Here is a 21176-nt window from a genome sequence, read left to right on the forward strand (position 1 = left end):
TAAAGACAGCTATATCATCTAGATATGCTGCACTGAAAGCCTCCAACCCTTGCAGGACTGTATTCACCAACCTCTGAAAAGTGGCAGGTGCATTTTCCAAGCCAAAGGGCATTACTGTGAATTGGTAGTGCCCTCCAATAGTCGAAAATGCAGTTTTTGCTTTAGCATCCTCTGAAAACTTGATCTGCCAATACCCTGCAGTCAAATCAAAGGTGCTTAGATACTTGGCAGATGCCAGTGTATCTATGAGCTCTTCTGCCCTGGGTATAGGGTGAGCATCAGTTTTAGTTACCTGGTTGAGACCTCTGTAATCTACACAAAACCTCATTTCTCTTTTCCCATCTTTTGAGTGAGGTTTTGGTACAAGCACCACAGGAGAGGCCCATGGGCTTTCAGAATGTTCAACCACTCCCAGTTCAAGCATTTTCTGAACCTCTTGTTTTATGCAGTCTCTGACATGGTCAGGCTGCCTATAGATCTTACTTTTGACAGGCATGCTGTCTCCAGTATCTATAGTGTGCTCACACCAAGAAGTGGTGCCTGGCACAGTAGAAAAGAGTTCGGAAAACTGACCCAGGAGATTTATGCAGTTGTCTTTCTGCTCAGCAGTAAGACAGTCTGCTAAAACTACACCTTCCACTAGAGCATCTTGTTCTGTGGAAGAGAAGAGATCAGGGAGAGGGTCACTCTCTTCTTCCTGTCCTTCATCTGTTGCCATGAGCAGGGTGAGATCAGCCCTGTCATAGTAGGGTTTTAGGCGATTGACATGGAGCACCCTAAGGGGACTCCTGGCAGTGCCCAAGTCAACCAAGTAGGTGACTTCTCCCTTCTTTTCAACAATGATGTGGGGTCCACTCCATTTGTCCTGGAGTGCCCTTGGGGCCACAGGCTCCAAAACCCACACCTTCTGTCCTGGTTGGTACTGAATCAGAACAGCCTTCTGGTCATGCCATTGCTTTTGGAGCTCTTGGCTGGCCTGAAGGTTTTTACTGGCCTTTTTCATGTACTCAGCCATTCTGGATCTTAGGCCGAGTACATAGTCCACTATGGCCCTCATTCCGAGCCTGGCGGGCGGCGGAGGCTGCCCGCCAGGCTTCCCCCCTTCGAAATACCGCTCCGCGGTCGTAAGACCGCGGAGGGTATTCCGAGTTTTCCCCTGGGCTGGCGGGCGGTCTTCACAAGACCGCCCGCCAGCCCAGGGGAAAACTCCCTTCCCACGATGACGCCGGCTCGTAATAGAGCCGGCGGAGTGGGAAGGTGCGACGGGTGCAGTTGCACCCGTCGCGTATTTCAGTGTCTGCTTTGCAGACACTGAAATACTTTTAGGGGCCCTCTTACGGGGGCCCCGCGACTCCCCCTCCCGCCATCCGGTTCCCGGCGGGAGAACCGCCAGGAACTGGATGGCGGGAGGGGGAGTCGGAATCCCCATGCCGGCGCAGCATGCTGCGCCGGCTTGGAGGATTCCTTTGGGGCAGCGGGAAACCGGCGGGAGACCGCCGGTTTCCCTTCTCTGACCGCGGCTGAGCCGCCGCGGTCAGAATGCCCCGCGGGGCACCGCCGGCCTGTCGGCGATGCCACCGCGTCCCACGGCCCTGGCGGACTTGTTCCGCCAGGGTCGTAATGACCCCCTATGTCTTGCTTAGGAGCTTTTAAAGGTTGTTCCCAACCCTCCTTTACAAGTGTTAGAGGACCTCTTACAGGGTGCCCAAATAGGAGTGCAAAGGGGCTGAAGCCCACTCCTTTCTGGGGTACCTCCCTGTAAGCAAAAAGGAGGCAAGGTAACAGGACATCCCATCTCCTCCTGAGTTTTTCAGGGAGTCCCATTATCATTCCTTTGAGAGTTTTATTAAACCTCTCTACCAGTCCATTTGTTTGTGGATGATAAGGTGTGGTGAATTTGTATGTTACACCACATTCATTCCACATGGCCTTCAAGTATGCAGACATAAAGTTGCTACCCCTGCCTGATACAACCTCTTTTGGGAAGCCCACCCTGGAAAAGATTCCCAGGAGGGCTTTTGCCACTGCAGGTGCTGTAGTGGTCCTTAGAGGAATTGCTTCAGGATATCTTGTGGCATGGTCCACTACCACCAAGATAAACCTATTGCCTGAAGCAGTAGGAGGGTCAAGGGGGCCAACTATGTCAATCCCTACCCTTTAAATGGGAACCCCAACCACAGGCAGTGGAATAAGGAGAGCCTTTGGTGTGCCACCAGTCTTGCCACTGGCTAGGCAGGTCACACAGGACTTACAAAAGTCTTTTGTTTCCTCTGACATCCTAGGCCAATGAAACAGGGGGACAAGCCTTTCCCATGTTTTAATTTGACCCAAATGTCTAGCCAAGGGAATGTCGTGTGCCAGAGTTAGGAGGAACTCTCTGTATTGCAGGGGAATGACCAATCTCCTGGCTGCTCCAGGTTTTGGGTCCCTCGCCTCTGTATACAAGAGGTTGTCCTCCCAGTAAACTCTATGTGAGTCACTGACATCCCCATTTTGCTGTTTGACAGCTTGCTGTCTTAGACCCTCTAATGTGGGACAGGATTGCTGTGCCACACTCAGCTCCTCCCTTGCAGGCCCCCCTCTACCCAAAAGCTCAGCAGTGTCTGCTGCCAGCTCCTCTGGTGAAGGTTCTGCACAGGGGGGAAATTATTCTTGCTCAGAAGTTGAATCATCTGTAGAGGGAGGGATAGTGGGTAGGGATTTACCCTTACTAACCCTAGCTTTAGGGAGCACTTGGTCCTTTGTTCCAGGATCCAAGTCACCCTGTCCTTTTTGCTTTTTGGCCTGAGCCCTGGTTAAAGCAAAAATATGCCCAGGAATGCCCAGCATTGCTGCATGAGCCTCCAACTCCACTTCTGCCCAAGCTGATGTCTCTAAATCATTCCCTAGTAGACAGTCTACAGGTAAATCTGAGGCAACCACAACTTTCTTTGGATGTAACCCCCCCTCCCCCAGTTGAGATTCACAACAGCCATAGGGTGGCTAAGAGTGTTGTTATGAGCGTCTGTCACTTGGTACTGGTGACCAAGTAGGTGTTGTTCAGGGTGTACCAGTTTCTCTATTACCATGGTAACACTGGCACCTGTGTGCCTGTAGGCTTGAACCTCAACACCATTGATTAGGGGAAGTTGCTTGTACTTATCTATATTACGGGGACAAGCAACCAAGGTGGCCAAATCAATGGCACCTTCAGAGACTAGCACAGCCTCTGTGGACTCCCTAACAAGACCAACCCCAACTAAATTACCAAAAGTGAGCCCAGCTACTCCCTTGGATTGGCTATTAGTAGGTTTGCTCCCACCACCACTGCTATTACTAGGGGCACTAGGTGTAGCAGTAGGGGTTGTGGTAGTGGGAGGCTTGGTGCTTTTCTTTGGACAACTGGCATCAGTTGTCCAATGGTCTTTTACTTTACATAAATAGCACCATGGTTTCTTTACTTGATTAGAAGAGGATTTGGACCCACCACCCCCACCAGAGTGTTTTTGTGGGCCTGGTGAAGACTAATTTTTAGATTTGTCCCCACCCTTGTCTGAAGACTTACCATCCTTCTTCTTGCCATCCTTGTCACCCTCTGTATGAACTTTTCTGTTCACTCTTGTTCTGACCCATTTGTCTGCCTTCTTTCCCAATTCTTGGGGAGAGGTTAGATCTGAGTTCACTAGATATTGGTGTAACAAATCAGACACACAGTTATTCAGAATATGCTCTCTCAAGATTAGATTGTACAGGCTTTCATAGTCAGAAACTTTACTGCCATGTAACCACCCCTCCAAGGCCTTCACTGAATAGTCAACAAAGTCTACCCAGTCTTGTGAGGACTCTTTTCTGGTTTCTCTGAACTTTATCCTGTATTGTTCAGTGGTTAAGCCAAATCCATCCAAGAGTGCATTCTTCAAAACTGTAAAATTATTGGCATCACTTTCCTTCACAGTAAGGAGCCTATCCCTACCTTTTCCGCTGAAAGGTAGCCATAGGATAGCAGCCCACTGCCTTTGAGGGACCCCCTGTACAACACAGGCCCTCTCAAGTGCAGCAAACCACTTGTTAATGTCACCCCCCTCCTTGTAAGGGGGAACTATCTTATACAGATTCCTAGAATCATGCTCTTTCACAGGATTACTATCTGGAATACTGCTGCTACCACCATGGGGTCCTAACCCCAACCTCTGTCTCTCTTTTTCTAAGTCTAAAGATTCCCTGTCTAGAGCCAGCTGTTGCTTTTTAAGCTTCAGCCTGGACTCTTCCACTCTCAATCTATTGAGTTCCCTTTCTAACAATCTGTCATCAGGGTGGGTGGGTTGGGCATGCTTTGACACAGATGAATGATGAGAATGCTCAGAGGGAGATCTGCCCCTAACAGTTGGCACCCTAACAACCTGGCCTGCAGGAATAAAGTCATCCCTACTGTGATGTGAGCTCACATTAGTACCAGCTATGCTAGGTGGTCTGCTAAGGGGCAGGTTGGGAAGGTTACCTTCTAACACTTTGACTGGGGGCTCCCCTGAGTCAGAGTGTGAACTATCTCCTAACTTCTCAATGGAAGTGCCAGCTAAGGCCTTATCATTCTCAATAAGCATGTTAGACAGTAATTCTCTAGAGGGATTCTTTCCCACCCCTAAACCTCTATCAATGCAGAGACTCCTTAAACCCTTCCAGATAAGGTGGTCACAAGCTGAGCTGACCAAGTTAGTAGAAGTTCCTACATCAGACATGATAGAAGAAAGTTTTAGGGACAGATAAAAGAGAGAAAAAGTTTCAGGACTTTTTAAGGAAACAGAAAAAAAACTTTTTCAACTTTTTAGAAACTTTTTGAAAGTTTAGGAGTACTTTTCAGCACTTAGCAGATAGTGTAAGAGAAGAAAAGCAAAACTTTTTGGTTAGGTGTACATACACTGAACTTGTTTTGTATATTTTTCTCTTATGAAAAGTACAATATGACAAAGTGGTAAGCAGTTACAAGTACTTATCCCACCGCTGCACAACCAATGTAGGAGTCTGGCCTGGCTTGTAGTGGGTACCAAGGGGTACTTACACTCTGTACCAGGTCCAGTTATCCCTTATTAGTGTAGAAGAGGTGTTTCTAGCAGCTTAGGCTGATAGAAGGTAGCTATAGCAGAGCAGCTTAGGCTGAACTAGGAGACATGCAAAGCTCCTACTATACCACTGGTGTCATATGCACAATATCATAAGAAAACACAGTACACAGATATACTAAAAATAAAGGTACTTTATTTTTATGACAATATGCCAAAATTATCTCAGTGAGTACCCTCAGTATCAGGATGCTAAATATACACAAGATATATGTACACAATACCAAAAATATGCAGTAATAGCAAAAGGAAGTAATGCAAGCAATGTAAAGTTACAGTAGATTGCAATAGGAGCACATAGGTATAGTGGCAACACAAACCATATACTCCAAAAGTGGAATGCGAACCACGAATGGACCCCAAACCTATGTGAGCTTGTAGAGGGTCGCTGGGGCTGTAAGAAAACAGTGAGGGTTAGAAAAATATCCCACCCCAAGACCCTGAAAAGTAGGTGTAAAGTGCACCTATATACCCCAGAGAGCACAGAAGTCGTGATAGGGGAATTCTGCAAGGAAGACCAACACCAGCAATGCAACCAAAGTGGATTTTCGGACGAGAGTACCTGTGGTACAAGAGGACCAAGTCCAAGAGTCGCGACAAAGTCGAGATTGGGCAGATGCCCAGGAAATGCCAGCTGAGGGTGCAAAGAAGCTGCCACCGGATGGTAGAAGCTGTGGATTCTGCAAGAATGAAGAGGGCTAGAAACTTCCCCTTTGGAGGATGGATGTCCCACGTCGTGTAGAAGCTTGCAGAGGTGTTCCCACGCAGAAAGACCGCAAACAATCCTTGCTAGCTGCAAGGGTCGCGGTTAGGGTTTTTGGATGCTGCTGTAGCCCAGGAGGGACCAGGATGTCGCCACTTGGATGAGGAGACAGAGGGGGCGCCCAGCAAGTCAGGGAGCCCTAACAGAAGCAGGCAGCACCCGCAGAAGTACCGGAACAGGCTCTTGGAAGAGGAGTGAACCGGAGTGAACCGGAGCTCACCGAAGACACAAAAGGGAGTCCCACGACGCCGGAGGACAACTCAGAAGGTTGTGCACTGCAGGTTAGAGTGTCGGGGATCCAGGCTTGGCTGTGCACAAAGGAAATCCTGGAAGAGTGACCAGGAGCCGGAGCAGCTGCAAATCACGTGGTACCCAGCAATGCAGTCTAGCGTGGGGAGGCAAGGATTTACTTCCACCAAACTTGGACTGAAGAGTCACTGGACTGTGGGAGTCACTTGGACAGAGTTGCTGAGTACCAGGGACCACGCTCGTCGTGCTGAGAGGGGACCCAGAGGACCGGTGATGCAGTCTTTTGTTGCCTGCGGTTGCAGGGGGAGGATTCCGTCGTCCCACAGGAGATTTCTTCAGAGCTCCTGGTGCAAGAAGGAGGCAGGCTACCCCCAGAGCATGCACCACCAGGAAACAGGCGAGAAAGCGGCAGGATCAGTGATACCAGGTTGCAGTAGTCGTCTTTGCTACTTTGTTGCGGTTTTGCAGGCATCCTGAGCAGTCAGCGGTCGATCCTTTGGCAGAAGGTGAAGAGAGAGATGCAGAGGAACTCTGATGAGCTCTTGCATTCGTTATCTAAAGAATTCCCCAAAGCAGAGACCCTAAATAGCCAGAAAAGGAGGTTTGGCTACCTAGGAAGGAGGATAGGCTAGCAACACAGGTAAGAGCCTATCGGGAGGAGTCTCTGACGTCACCTGCTGGCACTGGCCACTCAGAGCAGTCCAGTGTGCCAGCAGCACCTCTGTTTCCAAGATGGCAGAGGTCTGGAGCACACTGGAGGAGCTCTGGGCACCTCCCCTTGGAGGTGCAGGTCAGGGGAGTGGTCACTCCCCTTTCCTTTGTCCAGTTTCGCGCCAGAGCAGGGCTGGGGGATCCCTGAACCGGTGTAGACTGGCTTATGCAGAGATGGGCACCATCTGTGCCCATCAAAGCATTTCCAGAGGCTTGGGGAGGCTACTCCTCCCCAGCCCTGACACCTTTTTCCAAAGGGAGAGGGTGTAACACCCTCTCTCTGAGGAAGTCCTTTGTTCTGCCTTCCTGGGCCAGGCCTGGCTGGACCCCAGGAGGGCAGAAACCTGTCTGAGGGGTTGGCAGCAGCAGCAGCTGCAGTGAAACCCCGAGAAAGGCAGTTTGGCAGTACCCGGGTCTGTGCTAGAGACTCGGGGGATCATGGAATTGTCTCCCCAATGCCAGAATGGCATTGGGGAGACAATTCCATAATCTTAGACATGTTACATGGCCATGTTCGGAGTTACCATTGTGACGCTATACATAGGTAGTGACCTATGTATAGTGCACGCGTGTAATGGTGTCCCCGCACTCACAAAGTCCGGGGAATTTGGCTGAACGATGTGGGGGCACCTTGGCTAGTGCCAGGGTGCCCACACACTAAGTAACTTAGCACCCAACCTTCACCAGGTGAAGGTTAGACATATAGGTGACTTATAAGTTACTTAAGTGCAGTGGTAAATGGCTGTGAAATAACGTGGACGTTATTTCACTCAGGCTGCAGTGGCAGGCCTGTGTAAGAATTGTCAGAGCTCCCTATGGGTGGCAAAAGAAATGCTGCAGCCCATAGGGATCTCCTGGAACCCCAATACCCTGGGTACCTCAGTACCATATACTAGGGAATTATAAGGGTGTTCCAGTATGCCAATGTGAATTGGTGAAATTGGTCACTAGCCTGTTAGTGACAATTTGGAAAGCAGAGAGAGCATAACCACTGAGGTTCTGATTAGCAGAGCCTCAGTGAGACAGTTAGACACCACACAGGGAACACACACAGGACACACTTATGAGCACTGGGGCCCTGGCTGGCAGGGTCCCAGTGACACATAGACTAAAACAACATATATACAGTGAAATATGGGGGTAACATGCCAGGCAAGATGGTACTTTCCTACACAGAATCCTAGCTAAGTAACGCAATCTTACAGTGACACTTGTGGGCCATGGATAGAGTCCTAAGTAACACGATTGGACAGTGAGCTTCGTAGGACATAGGCATAGTCCTAGCTGAGTAAAGCAGTCTTACAGTGACACTCGTGGGGCAGTGACAGAGTTGTAGCTAAGTGGCACAATCTTATAGTGGCCATGGTGGGGCAGGGAAAGAGTCCTAGCTAAGTAACACAATCTTACAGTCGCCCTTATGCGGCAGCCATACAGTCCCAGCTAAATACCACAATCTTACAGTGACACTCGTGGAGTAAAGACAGAGTCCTAGCTAAAAAACACAATCTTTTAATAGCCTTTGTAGGACAAGGATATAGTCCCAGCTAAATAACACAGTCTTACAATGGCTCTCATGGGGCACGGACAGAGTCCCAGCTAAACAACACAGTCTTACAGTGACAATCATGGGGAGCGGATATAGTCCCAGCTAAACAACAATCGTAAAATGACAGACGTGGGACACAAACAGAGTCCTCGCTAAATAACACAATCTTACAGTGACACTCGAGGGGCACGGATAGAGTCCTCGCTAAGTAACACAGTCTTGCAGTGACACTCGAGGGGCAAGGACAGAGTCCTCGCTAAGTAACACAGTCTTACAGTGACACTCGAGGGGCACGGACAGAGTCCTCGCTAAGTAACACAGTCTTGCAGTGACACTCGAGGGGCACGGATAGAGTCCTCGCTAAGTAACACAGTCTTACAGTGACACTCGAGGGGCACGGACAGGGTCCTGGGTGAGTAACACAGTCTTACAGTGACACTCGAGGGGCACGAACAGAGTCCTTGCTTAGTAACTCAATCTTACAGTGACACTCGAGGGGCACGAACAGAGTCCTAGCTTAGTAACTCAATCTTACAGTGACACTCGAGGGGCACGGACAGGGTCCTCGCTAAGTAACACAGTCTTACAGTGACACTCGAGGGGCACGGACAGGGTCCTCGCTAAGTAACACAGTCTTGCAGTGACACTCGAGGGGCACGGACAGAGTCCTCGCTAAGTAACACAGTCTTACAGTGACACTCGAGGGGCACGGACAGGGTCCTCGCTAAGTAACACAGTCTTACAGTGACACTCGAGGGGCAAGGACAGAGTCCTCGCTAAGTAACACAGTCTTACAGTGACACTCGAGGGGCAAGGACAGGGTCCTCGCTAAGTAACACAATCTTACAGTGACACTCGAGGGGCACGGACAGGGTCCTCGCTAAGTAACACAGTCTTACAGTGACACTCGAGGGGCACGGACAGGGTCCTGGGTGAGTAACACAGTCTTACAGTGACACTCGAGGGGCACGAACAGAGTCCTAGCTTAGTAACTCAATCTTACAGTGACACTCGAAGGGCATGGACAGAGTCCTTGCTTAGTAACTCAATCTTACAGTGACACTCGAAGGGCATGGACAGAGTCCCAGCTCAGGAGTCCTCTCTGACAATACCAGTTTCCAATATTGTGCTTCATCGTCTACTTTATCCTTGTGAGAATGAAAGCAAAACAGGCTGATTGTGGGCAGATCTTGAGTGCAAAATGTCCCTTCCTCATTCCTTCTAGGTAATGCGCTCTTGCACTGTGGACAATCTCTGTGGTGCTGTAATTAACTCTTCAATCAATCAGGAATGTGTAAAGCGTGCTACTCACCTGTGAGGGTCTCGAGGCACTGAGGAGGGGAAGGGTGCAAAGGGGGAGGGGAGGTGCTGCTACTGCTCGAACAGCCAGGTCTTGAGAAGTTTCCTGAAGGTAAGGAGGTCTTTGGTCTGGCGCAGGTGGGTGGGAAGAACTCTTGGAAGTCATCCAATGGCGACGCAAACGTCTAAAATCTCTGTCCATGGCGCTGCAATTACAGTTCATCCTCATCCGATGGCCGTGCACCACCTTGGACAGCTCCCATCTCTGTGGTGCTGTAATTGCACTTCAATGTCTTCCTATGGCCATGCAGCACCTTGGACAGATCACATCTCTCTGGCGCTGTAATTACACCTCAAAGTCTTCCGATGGCCGTGCACCACCTAGGACAGCTCCCATCTCTGTGGTGCTGTAATTACAGTTCCTCCTCATCCGATGGCCGTGCACCACCTTGGACAGCTCCCAGCTCTGTGGTGCTGTAATTACAGTTCCTCTTCATCCGATGGCCGTGCAGCACCTTGGACAGCTCACATCTCTGTGGTGCTGTAATTACACTTTAAAGTCTTCCAATAGCCGTGCACCACCTTGGACAGCTCCCATCTCTGTGGTGCCGTAATTACACTTCAATGTCTTCCTATGGCCATGCAGCACCTTGGACAGCTCCCATCTCTGTGGTGCTGTAATTACACTTCAATATCTTCCTATGGCCATGCAGCACCTTGGACAGCTCCCATCTCTGTGGCGCTGTAATTACACCTTAAAGTCTTCCGATGGCCATGCACCACCTTGGACAGCTCCCATCTCTGTGGTGCTGTAATTACACTTCTATGTCTTCCAATAGCCGTGCACCACCTTGGACAGCTCCCATCTCTGTGGCGCTGTAATTACACTTCAATGTCTTCCTATTGCCATGCACCACCTTGGACAGCTCCCATCTCTGTGGCGCTGTAATTACACCTCAATGTCTTCCTATGGCCATGCAGCACCTTGGACAGCTCCCATCTCTGTGGCGCTGTAATTACACTTCAATGTCTTCCTATTGCCATGCAGCACCTTGGACAGCTCACATCTCTGTGGTGCTGTAATAACACTTCAATGTCTTCCTATGGCCATGCAGCACCTTGGACAGCTCACAGCTCTGTGGCTCTGTAATTACAGTTCATCCTCATCCGATGGCCGTGCAGCACCTTGGACAGCTCACATCTCTGTGGCGCTGTAATTATATAAACCGATGGCGGTGCAGCCCTTACTCAGCTCCCATCTCCGTGGTGCTGTAGTTACCCATTAATGTAAACCGATGGCCGTGCAGCCCTTACACAGCTCACATCTCGGTGGTGCTGAAGTTACCCATTAATGTAAACCAATAGCGGTGCAGCCCTTACACAGCTTTCATCTCTGTGGTGCTGTAGTTACCCATTAATGTAAACCGATGGCGGTGCAGCCCTTACACAGCTCTAATCTCTGTCGTGCTGTAGTTACCCATTAATGTAAACAGATAGCGGTGCAGCCCTTATACAGCTCACATCTCTGTGTTGCTGTAGTTACCCATTAATGTAAACGATAGCGGTGCAGCTCTATACAGCTCACAGCTTTTTGGTGCTGTAGTTACCCTGCAGTATTATCCGACGGCGGTGCAGCCCTTACACAGCTCCCATCTCTTTGGTGCTGGAGCCCTTACACATCTCCCATCTCTGTGGTGCTGTAGTTACTCTGCAGTATTATCCGATGGTGGTGCAGCCCTACACAGCTCACATCTTTTTGGTGCTGTAGTTACCCTGCAGTATTATCCGATAGCAGTGCACCCTTTACACAGCCCCCAACCTTTTTGGTGCTGTAGTTAACATTTAATGTAATCCAATGATTGTGCAGCCCTTACACAGCTCACATATCTGTCCATAGTGCTGTGGTTGCCCTTCACTGCTGCACCTTTGACAGTCCAATCTCTGTGGTGCTGTAGTTACCCTATTTTTTTTAAAAAATATGTTTATTAGGGTTTAAAAAAAATCTTTTTACAGAAACAAACCAGGTACAGTGTCATGTCTCTTCACCACATTTAGAATATAATTAGGGCTCTGGGTTATATGGTATTTTTTAAAAATATTTCCGTCTGTATTTATCCATATTTTGTTTGGTCATTTTGTTGGTATTTATCCATATTTATTTTGTGTTTTTACAATAAATAGAGTCGTAAAATGGTATGGTTCCACATTTATTAAACTGATAAACATGCATTCTCATACTTTGACGTATGTCACGTTTTAGCAAATCAACCCATCAAATATAACAAAACATTACACACAAAGGTAAATATTCTCATCATACTTCATGTATACCTTAACATATACCCGCTTAACCAAACCATCCTGTTTGTTACTCCCCGTGCTACATGCTCAGCTGTTGGTCTAGAATTCATGAAATACAGCGTGGGGAGTCACTCACAAGGAGCACAATTTTCAGGATTTTTCCACTTTTAAAAATGAATACAGACAAGAAGCACATTTTTTTCTGTCTGTATTTATCTGTGAAAATCAGTAAAAATGGAAAACTGGGGACCTTGGATATAATCATTCTCCAAGACTTGCATGCAGGTTCCTCGTACAATTATCAGACTTGGCAGGAATCACGTCGACCACTCGCAGTTCCTAACTTCCTATGACACCTACCCCGTCTCTAACGGTCCCAGTACATCATTAAGCATGTCTTCCCAGATGGCCAAATCCTCACCCACCTTCTCGCCTTTCCGTGTACGTTTTATATGTTGTTCATCAGCGGTTGCCCATTGCAAGAGGTCATCCTTCCAAGCATCTATTTCAGGGGCTTTAAGTCACCAACCAATGTATTGCTGTTCTCCTTTGTGCCAGCACCATACCAGGGACACCAACCTCAACTGCATTTTTGCCTCCTTTCGTTTTGGCAAGATTCTCAACAAACACTTCCTTATGGACGGTTCCACTTTCATCCCTACTATATAAGAGAGCTCCTTGATTATCCCTTGCGTGAAGCTCCTCAACCTCGGGCGGGGCCAGGTCATATGTATAATGTTAGCAGCCAGAAGCCCTCATCTAGCACATGCCACAGGTCTATCCGGGTGAATTCGCATAAGCTTAAGTGGAGTCCAATATGTGCTGTGCAAATAAAGAAACAGTGTCACTTTCAAGCCAGCACTTGGGGACAATTTCTTGACTTGTTCGCTGGCTCTTTTCCACTGGATTATAGTGATAGGTTCTGGGCAGTGAACTTCCCATCTGTCCCTTGCCACCTATGTATTGTCCCCTTTATCAGCAATCAAGACCAGGTGTAAATTTGCAATTTGCCAGTGACCTCCAGCCATAACCAATAATCCCATCACCAATGCATGATCCTGAGGTTGATCCACAAAAGTAGGCCGTATCCCTCTGGCCGTGTGTGCCAGTCGGGCATATTGCAAAAAGTGCCCAGGGCCCAGCTCAAATACCTCCTGAGCCTCTGCAAAGGAGAGAAACCTCCCATTCGGATACAAGTCACCGCCCTTTCTCCAACTTGAATAGTCCATATTCCGCCGGAGACCACAGAGGGGTTTCAGTGACCACAACGGAAGATCCTCAGCAAAGAGAGCCCTATGTAATACCCAACAAACCACACTGTGCCACACCTCAGCCGGGTGTCGGACCAGGTAGGACGCTTCTCTTGGAGCTCCACTACCCATCAAAAACACCTCTGAAAGAGTGCAGGATCCATATGTGCCTGCCAACAACTGCTATTCCCAGATTGATTCAGTGTCAAACCAATCAGTCGGGTGCTACAGTTGTGTGGATGCATGATGCAAGTAAATATCCAGGAGGCCCAATCCATCCTCCATCCAAGGGAGTTTCAGCGTAGCCATTTTCACTCTACATTACTTACCTACCACACCAGGGAGATAAGCAACTTATCTAGTTGTGCAAATGTGGCCTGGGCACATTGTGGAGAACATATAGGCAGCGTGGCAAAAACAGCATCTTAGATAGTGACACACGACCAAGTACTAACAGAGAGGGAATTGTACCCAGAATTCAACAGCTTCCCTCATTCCCCCACATCCAAAATAGATTGCAGTTTAGGGCTTTACCCACATTCCCAGATATTGGAGCATGTCCTTAGTTCATTCCAGGCCATGGCCCGCAGGTAATCTTACTTCCGGGTCAGTCAATCTTCCTAATGTGAAGAGTTTGGATGTATCGTTATAGGAACAGAGCCCAGATACTTTAGGTAATGTCATCAACTGTTTTAACAAATGAGGAACAGATCTACCAGGGTCTGGCAAATAAACCAAAGTGTCATCTGCATACATCAGGATCACTTGTACTGTCTCCACAAGCCGTATACCCTGTTCATCCACGCTCACCCGTGAACTACAAGCAAGAAGGGCCACAGCCAGTGCACGTAACAACACGGAGAGTGGACAACCCTGTGTGATTGCCCCCTCAGGTTACTCCGCCAGTCTGCACCCTAGCCACGCGTTCCGTATACAGCAGACACACTGCCCCAACAAATGTGGGACCACTTCCTATGGATGCCATACACTTCCCACATATATTGACGCCCAACTGTATCAAAGGCACTCTCCAAGTCCAGTGCTGCAAGAGCATAGTCCCCTCCGCACCTTCTAGCATCTGCATGATGTGATTGAGGCAACAAAGGTTAAACATAGTGCTCCCTTCAGGGATAAACCCAGTTTGGTCTGAGTGGACCAGTGATGACACCATCCCCAATACCTTGATGGTCAATTCCTTACACAATATATAGTTGTCTGTATTATTCATAGATAATGGTCATTATGAAGCCAACTGTATAGCATCCCTGTCTCCCTTAAATATCAGCATCACACTCATTGAGGGTGGCAAAATGCCCTCTTCCTGGGCTTCCATGAAAGCCACCAACAGGTTTTCAAGTATCGTTGCCGGAAGGGCCTGGCACCACTCCACTGGGAGGCCATCCAAACCCGACATTGTTCCATTTGGTAAATCACCCAGCGCATCCTTCTGTTCTTTGAGCATTATGGTCCCATCTAATGTCTTTCCCTGTGCTTCAGACGTACATGGCAACTGCACATCTATCAAGTATTGCTCTGACTTCCACTGGGGTACAACATGCACCAAATTGAATCCCAGTTGCAAATATTCTGAGCATACAAGGTTATTCTTCTCTCTCACTCTAATGCCCGCCCCCCCAGACCATAGAGAGGGGATATGCGTGTGTGGCTTCTCCCTGTCAAACAAAAAGGCCAGTAGCTTGCCTGTTTTATCACCTTCTTTAAACAAATGTCTATATTGTGTATAGATGTGTTTCTCCAATCGTGCCTATGTGTATCCAATCTGCCTTTTCACCCTAGAACTTGCTGCGCATTACCCTGGTAGGGCTCAGATGCCACAAAAAAGAAAAGAAGGTGAACAATGGGAGATTTAAATGGTCCCATGCATCGGTCTCCCTGGATACATATCAAAAAATGAGATGTACAATTCCAGTAAATGAGGCTTCATGCTACCTACTAGAGCAGGATTCTCATGGTCCCTGCAAGCATTTATTTACTTGGAACAAGAGCCCTCACTCACCAACATGTGACATGCTTCATCATTGTGCCATGCTCTTCGTCAGGCTGGCACTTCAGTGCCTGACTAGCCCTGCTAGATGGCTCTTTGCAGAGATCTTTTTGATAAATTTGCCAGGAGTGAGTGCAAGAGTGAGGGAATGGGCAAAAGGTGTGGTAAAATTGACTAAGGGTGCCAAAAAAGAAAATCTTTAATCTGATCTGACATCCCTTTTCAAGATTAAAAACAAAGGTAATATGTATCTAATGTGTGCCTAACACCTCAACTATCAGTGTCTGCATGTAAGAGATGTGCATAGGTACTTCGTACACTACGGAACCCTCAAACTCGGTCAACATGTTTCTTGCTCAAACAATCTTAAAGATCAAGTGGCGATTCGTCAGGCCCTAAAGAAACTCCTATAGCTCACTCAGAGCGTGACAGTACTCTATGTCAACTAGTCAAAAGATACCACATTCCTTACAATGGTACTGTAACACGAGCAAGGACCCTCCTAAATTCAGGCAAATGGGCCCTTTGGGGATAACATGGGAACTGGTTGTTGTCCATTGAACTAATTGTTCCCAGATAGTCCGCGGTCTGGCTAACCTACTTCGGGGAGCATGGAGTCGGGGTAGGTTAGATGGGCCACAGATCCAAAGCAGACATTTAGCGGTACAGACCCATCCACAATGGGTGACCCAGACCATTGGATGACCACCAGCAACAGTACTCCCACAAAGAGGGACACAGAAGATGCCATTGCCTCATGTCTCCTGTGAAGGGGGCAAGGCAGTACCTAGTGACATACATCACTCCAGACCCCCACTGGTCACACAGGAGCAGTCAACACTTCAAACAGTTAAGATTCAGTGTTCGAAGTTTCAGTTCCAAAGAACAGTTGGTCCACAATCGAGTCATCCCTAGTAGTATGGAAGACCATACCACCAACTTCTCGTTCAGTGCTCTCTGGTACCTCCGAGTCAACATTCAGACTGCTGGATTTAGCATTCAGCTTTTGGAATTCTGAGGCTTCTCTCGTAGATAGACACTTCCGACAAGGAGACCCCAGTTTTGTCTAATGTGCCATCGACTTGTACCACTGCATAGGTGGTGCAATGGGGGTTCCACCTCAGCTTCTTTACCTACAGTGACGTTGCCTCCTTCCAGCCAGGGTCTTGGGGCAAAGAATGAGGCACATTGGAGATCCATGGCCTAGCCTTGTCCCACATCTCTAACCATGATCGAAACTTCTCTGGTGTATCAAAGAAGTCACTCTTTCCCTGGGCAATAACTTTCAGGAACACTGGAAAAGGGAGCATGAAGCATTCCATCACTTTCCTTTCTTTTTCACCGCCACATACAATTTACTTTGGGGCTGTTCTTTTCTAGTGTAATTGGGGTACACTGCAGTGGCATGATACAGTCCCAGTCTTTATGGTGCAAGATTCTCACAATCAGGGCTCTAGGCTTAGCTTCCGGCTGTGGCCTCCTTCACAGGGCTCTATGGGGGTGATTCTAACCCTGGCGGTCGATGATAAAGCGGCGGCCAACCCGCCAACAGGCCGGCGGTCCAAAAAATGGAATTCTGACCCTGGCGGGAACCGCCAACACAGCCCGCCACATTAACACTCCGACCGCCACGGCGGTACAGACAAACAGCGCGGCGGTCACCGCCAACAGCCAGGCGGCAGACAATGTACCGCCCACAGTATTACAACTCACCAATCCGCCACCTTTTCCGGGGCGGGAGCCCCGCCGATAAAAACACGGCGGAAACAGACTACGGACGGGAAAACGCTCACCAAAACACACTCCACGAGTACGGAGGACAGCATGGAACCCGAATTAAACATCCTACCTGCTCTCGTCTACCTTCTCATCTACCACGAGTACGAACGCCGGCGCAGACGACAACGGTGAGTACTGCACCTACGACACACGGGAGGGGGGAGGAGGAAAGGTTACGGGCACAAACATATGCGACCCCCACCCCCCACAAACTATGTACACACCAATGCAGAGCAACAATGCACAGTGACACCACCCAAACCCCCCTGAAAAATGCAAAGACATAATTAAATTGTGAAGAAAAATTTATATAAAAAATAGACTCTGATATGTATCGGTCAACTATGCAAAATATCCATAACAAAATAATACTATACACACTGCCATGGAGAACCGAGGCAATTAGTCCTCTACATCAAAGTTAAATAGAACAGTCCGTGGGCTACAGTGTAGTGACACAAGGGCAAAGCCCACACAGGAGACCTGAGTCCTTTGGAGAGAACACTGCAGGGGCATCTGATGAAAAAACTACAGGCACCTCAGGGGGAAGGGAAGGGGGGGGCACCACAGCCACATGAGTCCACGACGCCAGATCCACGAAGGGGCCACCATGCCCACTGTGCCATCCTGGGGAGTGCAAAGCCACAGTCTCTCAAGTCTCTACAGTGGGTGGGTTGCCCACCCTGCCATCCTGGGGAGTGCAAAGCCACAGTCTCTCAAGTCTCTACAGTGGGTGGGTTGCCCACTCTGCCATCCTGGGGAGTGCAAAGCCACAGTCTCTCAAGTCTCTACAGTGGGTGGGCTGCCCACTCTGCCATTCTGGGGAGTGCAAAGCCACAGTCCATCAGGTGGATGACAGTCTCCACTGGTCAAGGAGGAGGCATGGTGGGCACAGTGAACCATAAACAGTGCTTGACAGGAAGGGCCCAGCGGAGCGGTGCTTGAGACGGCGGGGCCCAGCAGAGCGGTGCTTGAGACGGCGGGGCCCAGCGGAGCGGTGCATGACAGGAAGGGCCCAGCGGAGCGGTGCATGACAGGAAGGGCCCAGCGGAGCGGTGCTTGAGACGGCGGGGCCCAGCGGAGCGGTGCTTGACAGGAAGGGCCCAGCGGAGCGGTGCTTGACAGGAAGGGCCCAGCGGAGCGGTGCTTGAGACGGCGGGGCCCAGCGGAGCGGTGCTTGAGACGGCGGGGCCCAGCGGAGCGGTGCTTGACAGGAAGGGCCCAGCGGAGCGGTGCTTGACAGGAAGGGCCTAGCGGAGCGGTGCTTGACAGGAAGGGCCCAGCGGAGCGGTGCTTGAGACGGCGGGGCCCAGCGGAGCGGTGCTTGACAGGAAGGGCCCAGCGGAGCGGTGCTTGACAGGAAGGGCCCAGCGGAGCGGTGCTTGAGACGGCGGGGCCCAGCGGAGTGGTGCTTGACAGGAAGGGCCCAGCGGAGCGGTGCTTGACAGGAAGGGCCCAGCGGAGCGGTGCTTGAGACGGCGGGGCCCAGCGGAGCGGTGCTTGAGACGGCGGGGCCCAGCGAAGCGGTGCTTGACAGGAAGGGCCCAGCGGAGCGGTGCATGACACGAAGGGCCCAGCGGAGCGGTGCTTGAGACGGCGGGGCCCAGCGGAGCGGTGCTTGACAGGAAGGGCCCAGCGGAGCGGTGCTTGACAGGAAGGGCCCAGCGGAGCGGTGCTTGAGACGGCGGGGCCCAGTGGAGCGGTGCTTGAGACGGCGGGGCCCAGCGGAGCGGTGCTTGAGACGGCGGGGCCCAGTGGAGCGGTGCATGACAGGAAGGGCCCAGCGGAGCGGTGCTTGAGACGGCGGGGCCCAGCGGAGCGGTGCTTGAGACGGCGGGGCCCAGCGGAGCGGTGCTTGACAGGAAGGGCCCAGCGGAGCGGTGCTTGACAGGAAGGGCCCAGCGGAGCGGTGCTTGAGACGGCGGGGCCCAGCGGAGCGGTGCTTGAGACGGCGGGGCCCAGCGGAGCGGTGCTTGACAGGAAGGGCCCAGCGGAGCGGTGCATGACAGGAAGGGCCCAGCGGAGCGGTGCTTGAGACGGCGGGGCCCAGCGGAGCGGTGCTTGACAGGAAGGGCCCAGCGGAGCGGTGCTTGACAGGAAGGGCCCAGCGGAGCGGTGCTTGACAGGAAGGGCCCAGCGGAGCGGTGCTTGAGAAGGCGGGGCCCAGCGGAGCGGTGCTTGAGACGGCGGGGCCCAGCGGAGCGGTGCTTGAGACGGCGGGGCCCAGCGGAGCGGTGCTTGACAGGAAGGGCCCAGCGGAGCGGTGCTTGAGACGGCGGGGCCCAGCGGAGTGGTGCATGACAGGAAGGGCCCAGCGGAGCGGTGCTTGAGACGGCGGGGCCCAGTGGAGCGGTGCTTGACAGGAAGGGCCCAGCGGAGCGGTGCTTGACAGGAAGGGCCCAGCGGAGCGGTGCTTGAGACGGCGGGGCCCAGCGGAGCGGTGCTTGACAGGAAGGGCCCAGCGGAGCGGTGCTTGACAGGAAGGGCCCAGCGGAGCGGTGCTTGACAGGAAGGGCCCAGCGGAGCGGTGCTTGAGACGGCGGGGCCCAGCGGAGCGGTGCATGACAGGAAGGGCCCAGCGGAGCGGTGCTTGAGACGGCGGGGCCCAGCGGAGCGGTGCTTGAGACGGCGGGGCCCAGCGGAGCGGTGCTTGACAGGAAGGGCCCAGCGGAGCGGTGCATGACAGGAAGGGCCCAGCGGAGCGGTGCTTGAGACGGCGGGGCCCAGCGGAGCGGTGCTTGACAGGAAGGGCCCAGCGGAGCGGTGCTTGAGACGGCGGGGCCCAGCGGAGCGGTGCTTGAGACGGCGGGGCCCAGCGGAGCGGTGCTTGAGACGGCGGGGCCCAGCGGAGCGGTGCTTGACAGGAAGGGCCCAGCGGAGCGGTGCTTGACAGGAAGGGCCCAGCGGAGCGGTGCTTGAGACGGCGGGGCCCAGCGGAGCGGTGCATGACAGGAAGGGCCCAGCGGAGCGGTGCTTGAGACGGCGGGGCCCAGCGGAGCGGTGCTTGAGACGGCGGGGCCCAGTGGAGCGGTGCTTGACAGGAAGGGCCCAGCGGAGCGGTGCTTGACAGGAAGGGCCCAGCGGAGCGGTGCTTGAGACGGCGGGGCCCAGCGGAGCGGTGCTTGACAGGAAGGGCCCAGCGGAGCGGTGCTTGACAGGAAGGGCCCAGCGGAGCGGTGCTTGAGACGGCGGGGCCCAGCGGAGCGGTGCATGACAGGAAGGGCCCAGCGGAGCGGTGCTTGAGACGGCGGGGCCCAGCGGAGCGGTGCTTGACAGGAAGGGCCCAGCGGAGCGGTGCTTGACAGGAAGGGCCCAGCAGAGCGGTGCTTGAGACGGCGGGGCCCAGTGGAGCGGTGCTTGAGACGGCGGGGCCCAGCGGAGCGGTGCTTGAGACGGCGGGGCCCAACGGAGCGGTGCATGACAGGAAGGGCCCAGCGGAGCGGTGCTTGAGACGGCGGGGCCCAGCGGAGCGGTGCTTGAGACGGCGGGGCCCAGCGGAGCGGTGCTTGACAGGAAGGGCCCAGCGGAGCGGTGCTTGACAGGAAGGGCCCAGCGGAGCGGTGCTTGAGACGGCGGGGCCCAGCGGAGCGGTGCTTGAGACGGCGGGGCCCAGCGGAGTGGTGCTTGACAGGAAGGGCCCAGCGGAGCGGTGCATGACAGGAAGGGCCCAGCGGAGCGGTGCTTGAGACGGCGGGGCCCAGCGGAGCGGTGCTTGACAGGAAGGGCCCAGCGGAGCGGTGCTTGACAGGAAGGGCCCAGCGGAGCGGTGCTTGAGACGGCGGGGCCCAGCAGAGCGGTGCTTGAGATGGCGGGGCCCAGCGGAGCAGTGCTTGAGACGGCGGGGCCCAGCGGAGCGGTGCTTGACAGGAAGGGCCCAGCGGAGCGGTGCTTGACAGGAAGGGCCCAGCGGAGCGGTGCTTGAGACGGCGGGGCCCAGCGGAGCGGTGCATGACAGGAAGGGCCCAGCGGAGCGGTGCTTGAGACGGCGGGCCCAGCGGAGCGGTGCTTGAGACGGCGGGGCCCAGCGGAGCGGTGCTTGACAGGAAGGGCCCAGCGGAGCGGTGCTTGACAGGAAGGGCCCAGCGGAGCGGTGCTTGAGACGGCGGGGCCCAGCGGAGCGGTGCTTGAAAGGAAGGGCCCAGCGGAGCGGTGCTTGAGACGGCGGGGCCCAGCAGAG

The 21176-nt window shown here is 52.3% G+C and overlaps 1 protein-coding gene across 1 annotated transcript in view; it reads left to right on the forward strand.

Annotated features, from left to right (window-relative positions):
* CFAP77 (cilia and flagella associated protein 77) overlaps positions 1–21176 on the forward strand; it is a 636918-nt gene that overhangs the window by 433377 nt on the left and 182365 nt on the right. The gene's annotated exons all lie outside the window — the stretch shown is intronic.

The sequence above is a fragment of the Pleurodeles waltl genome, chromosome 6 (assembly GCF_031143425.1).
Source record: "Pleurodeles waltl isolate 20211129_DDA chromosome 6, aPleWal1.hap1.20221129, whole genome shotgun sequence".
In the NCBI taxonomy this organism is placed as follows: Eukaryota; Metazoa; Chordata; class Amphibia; order Caudata; family Salamandridae; genus Pleurodeles; species Pleurodeles waltl.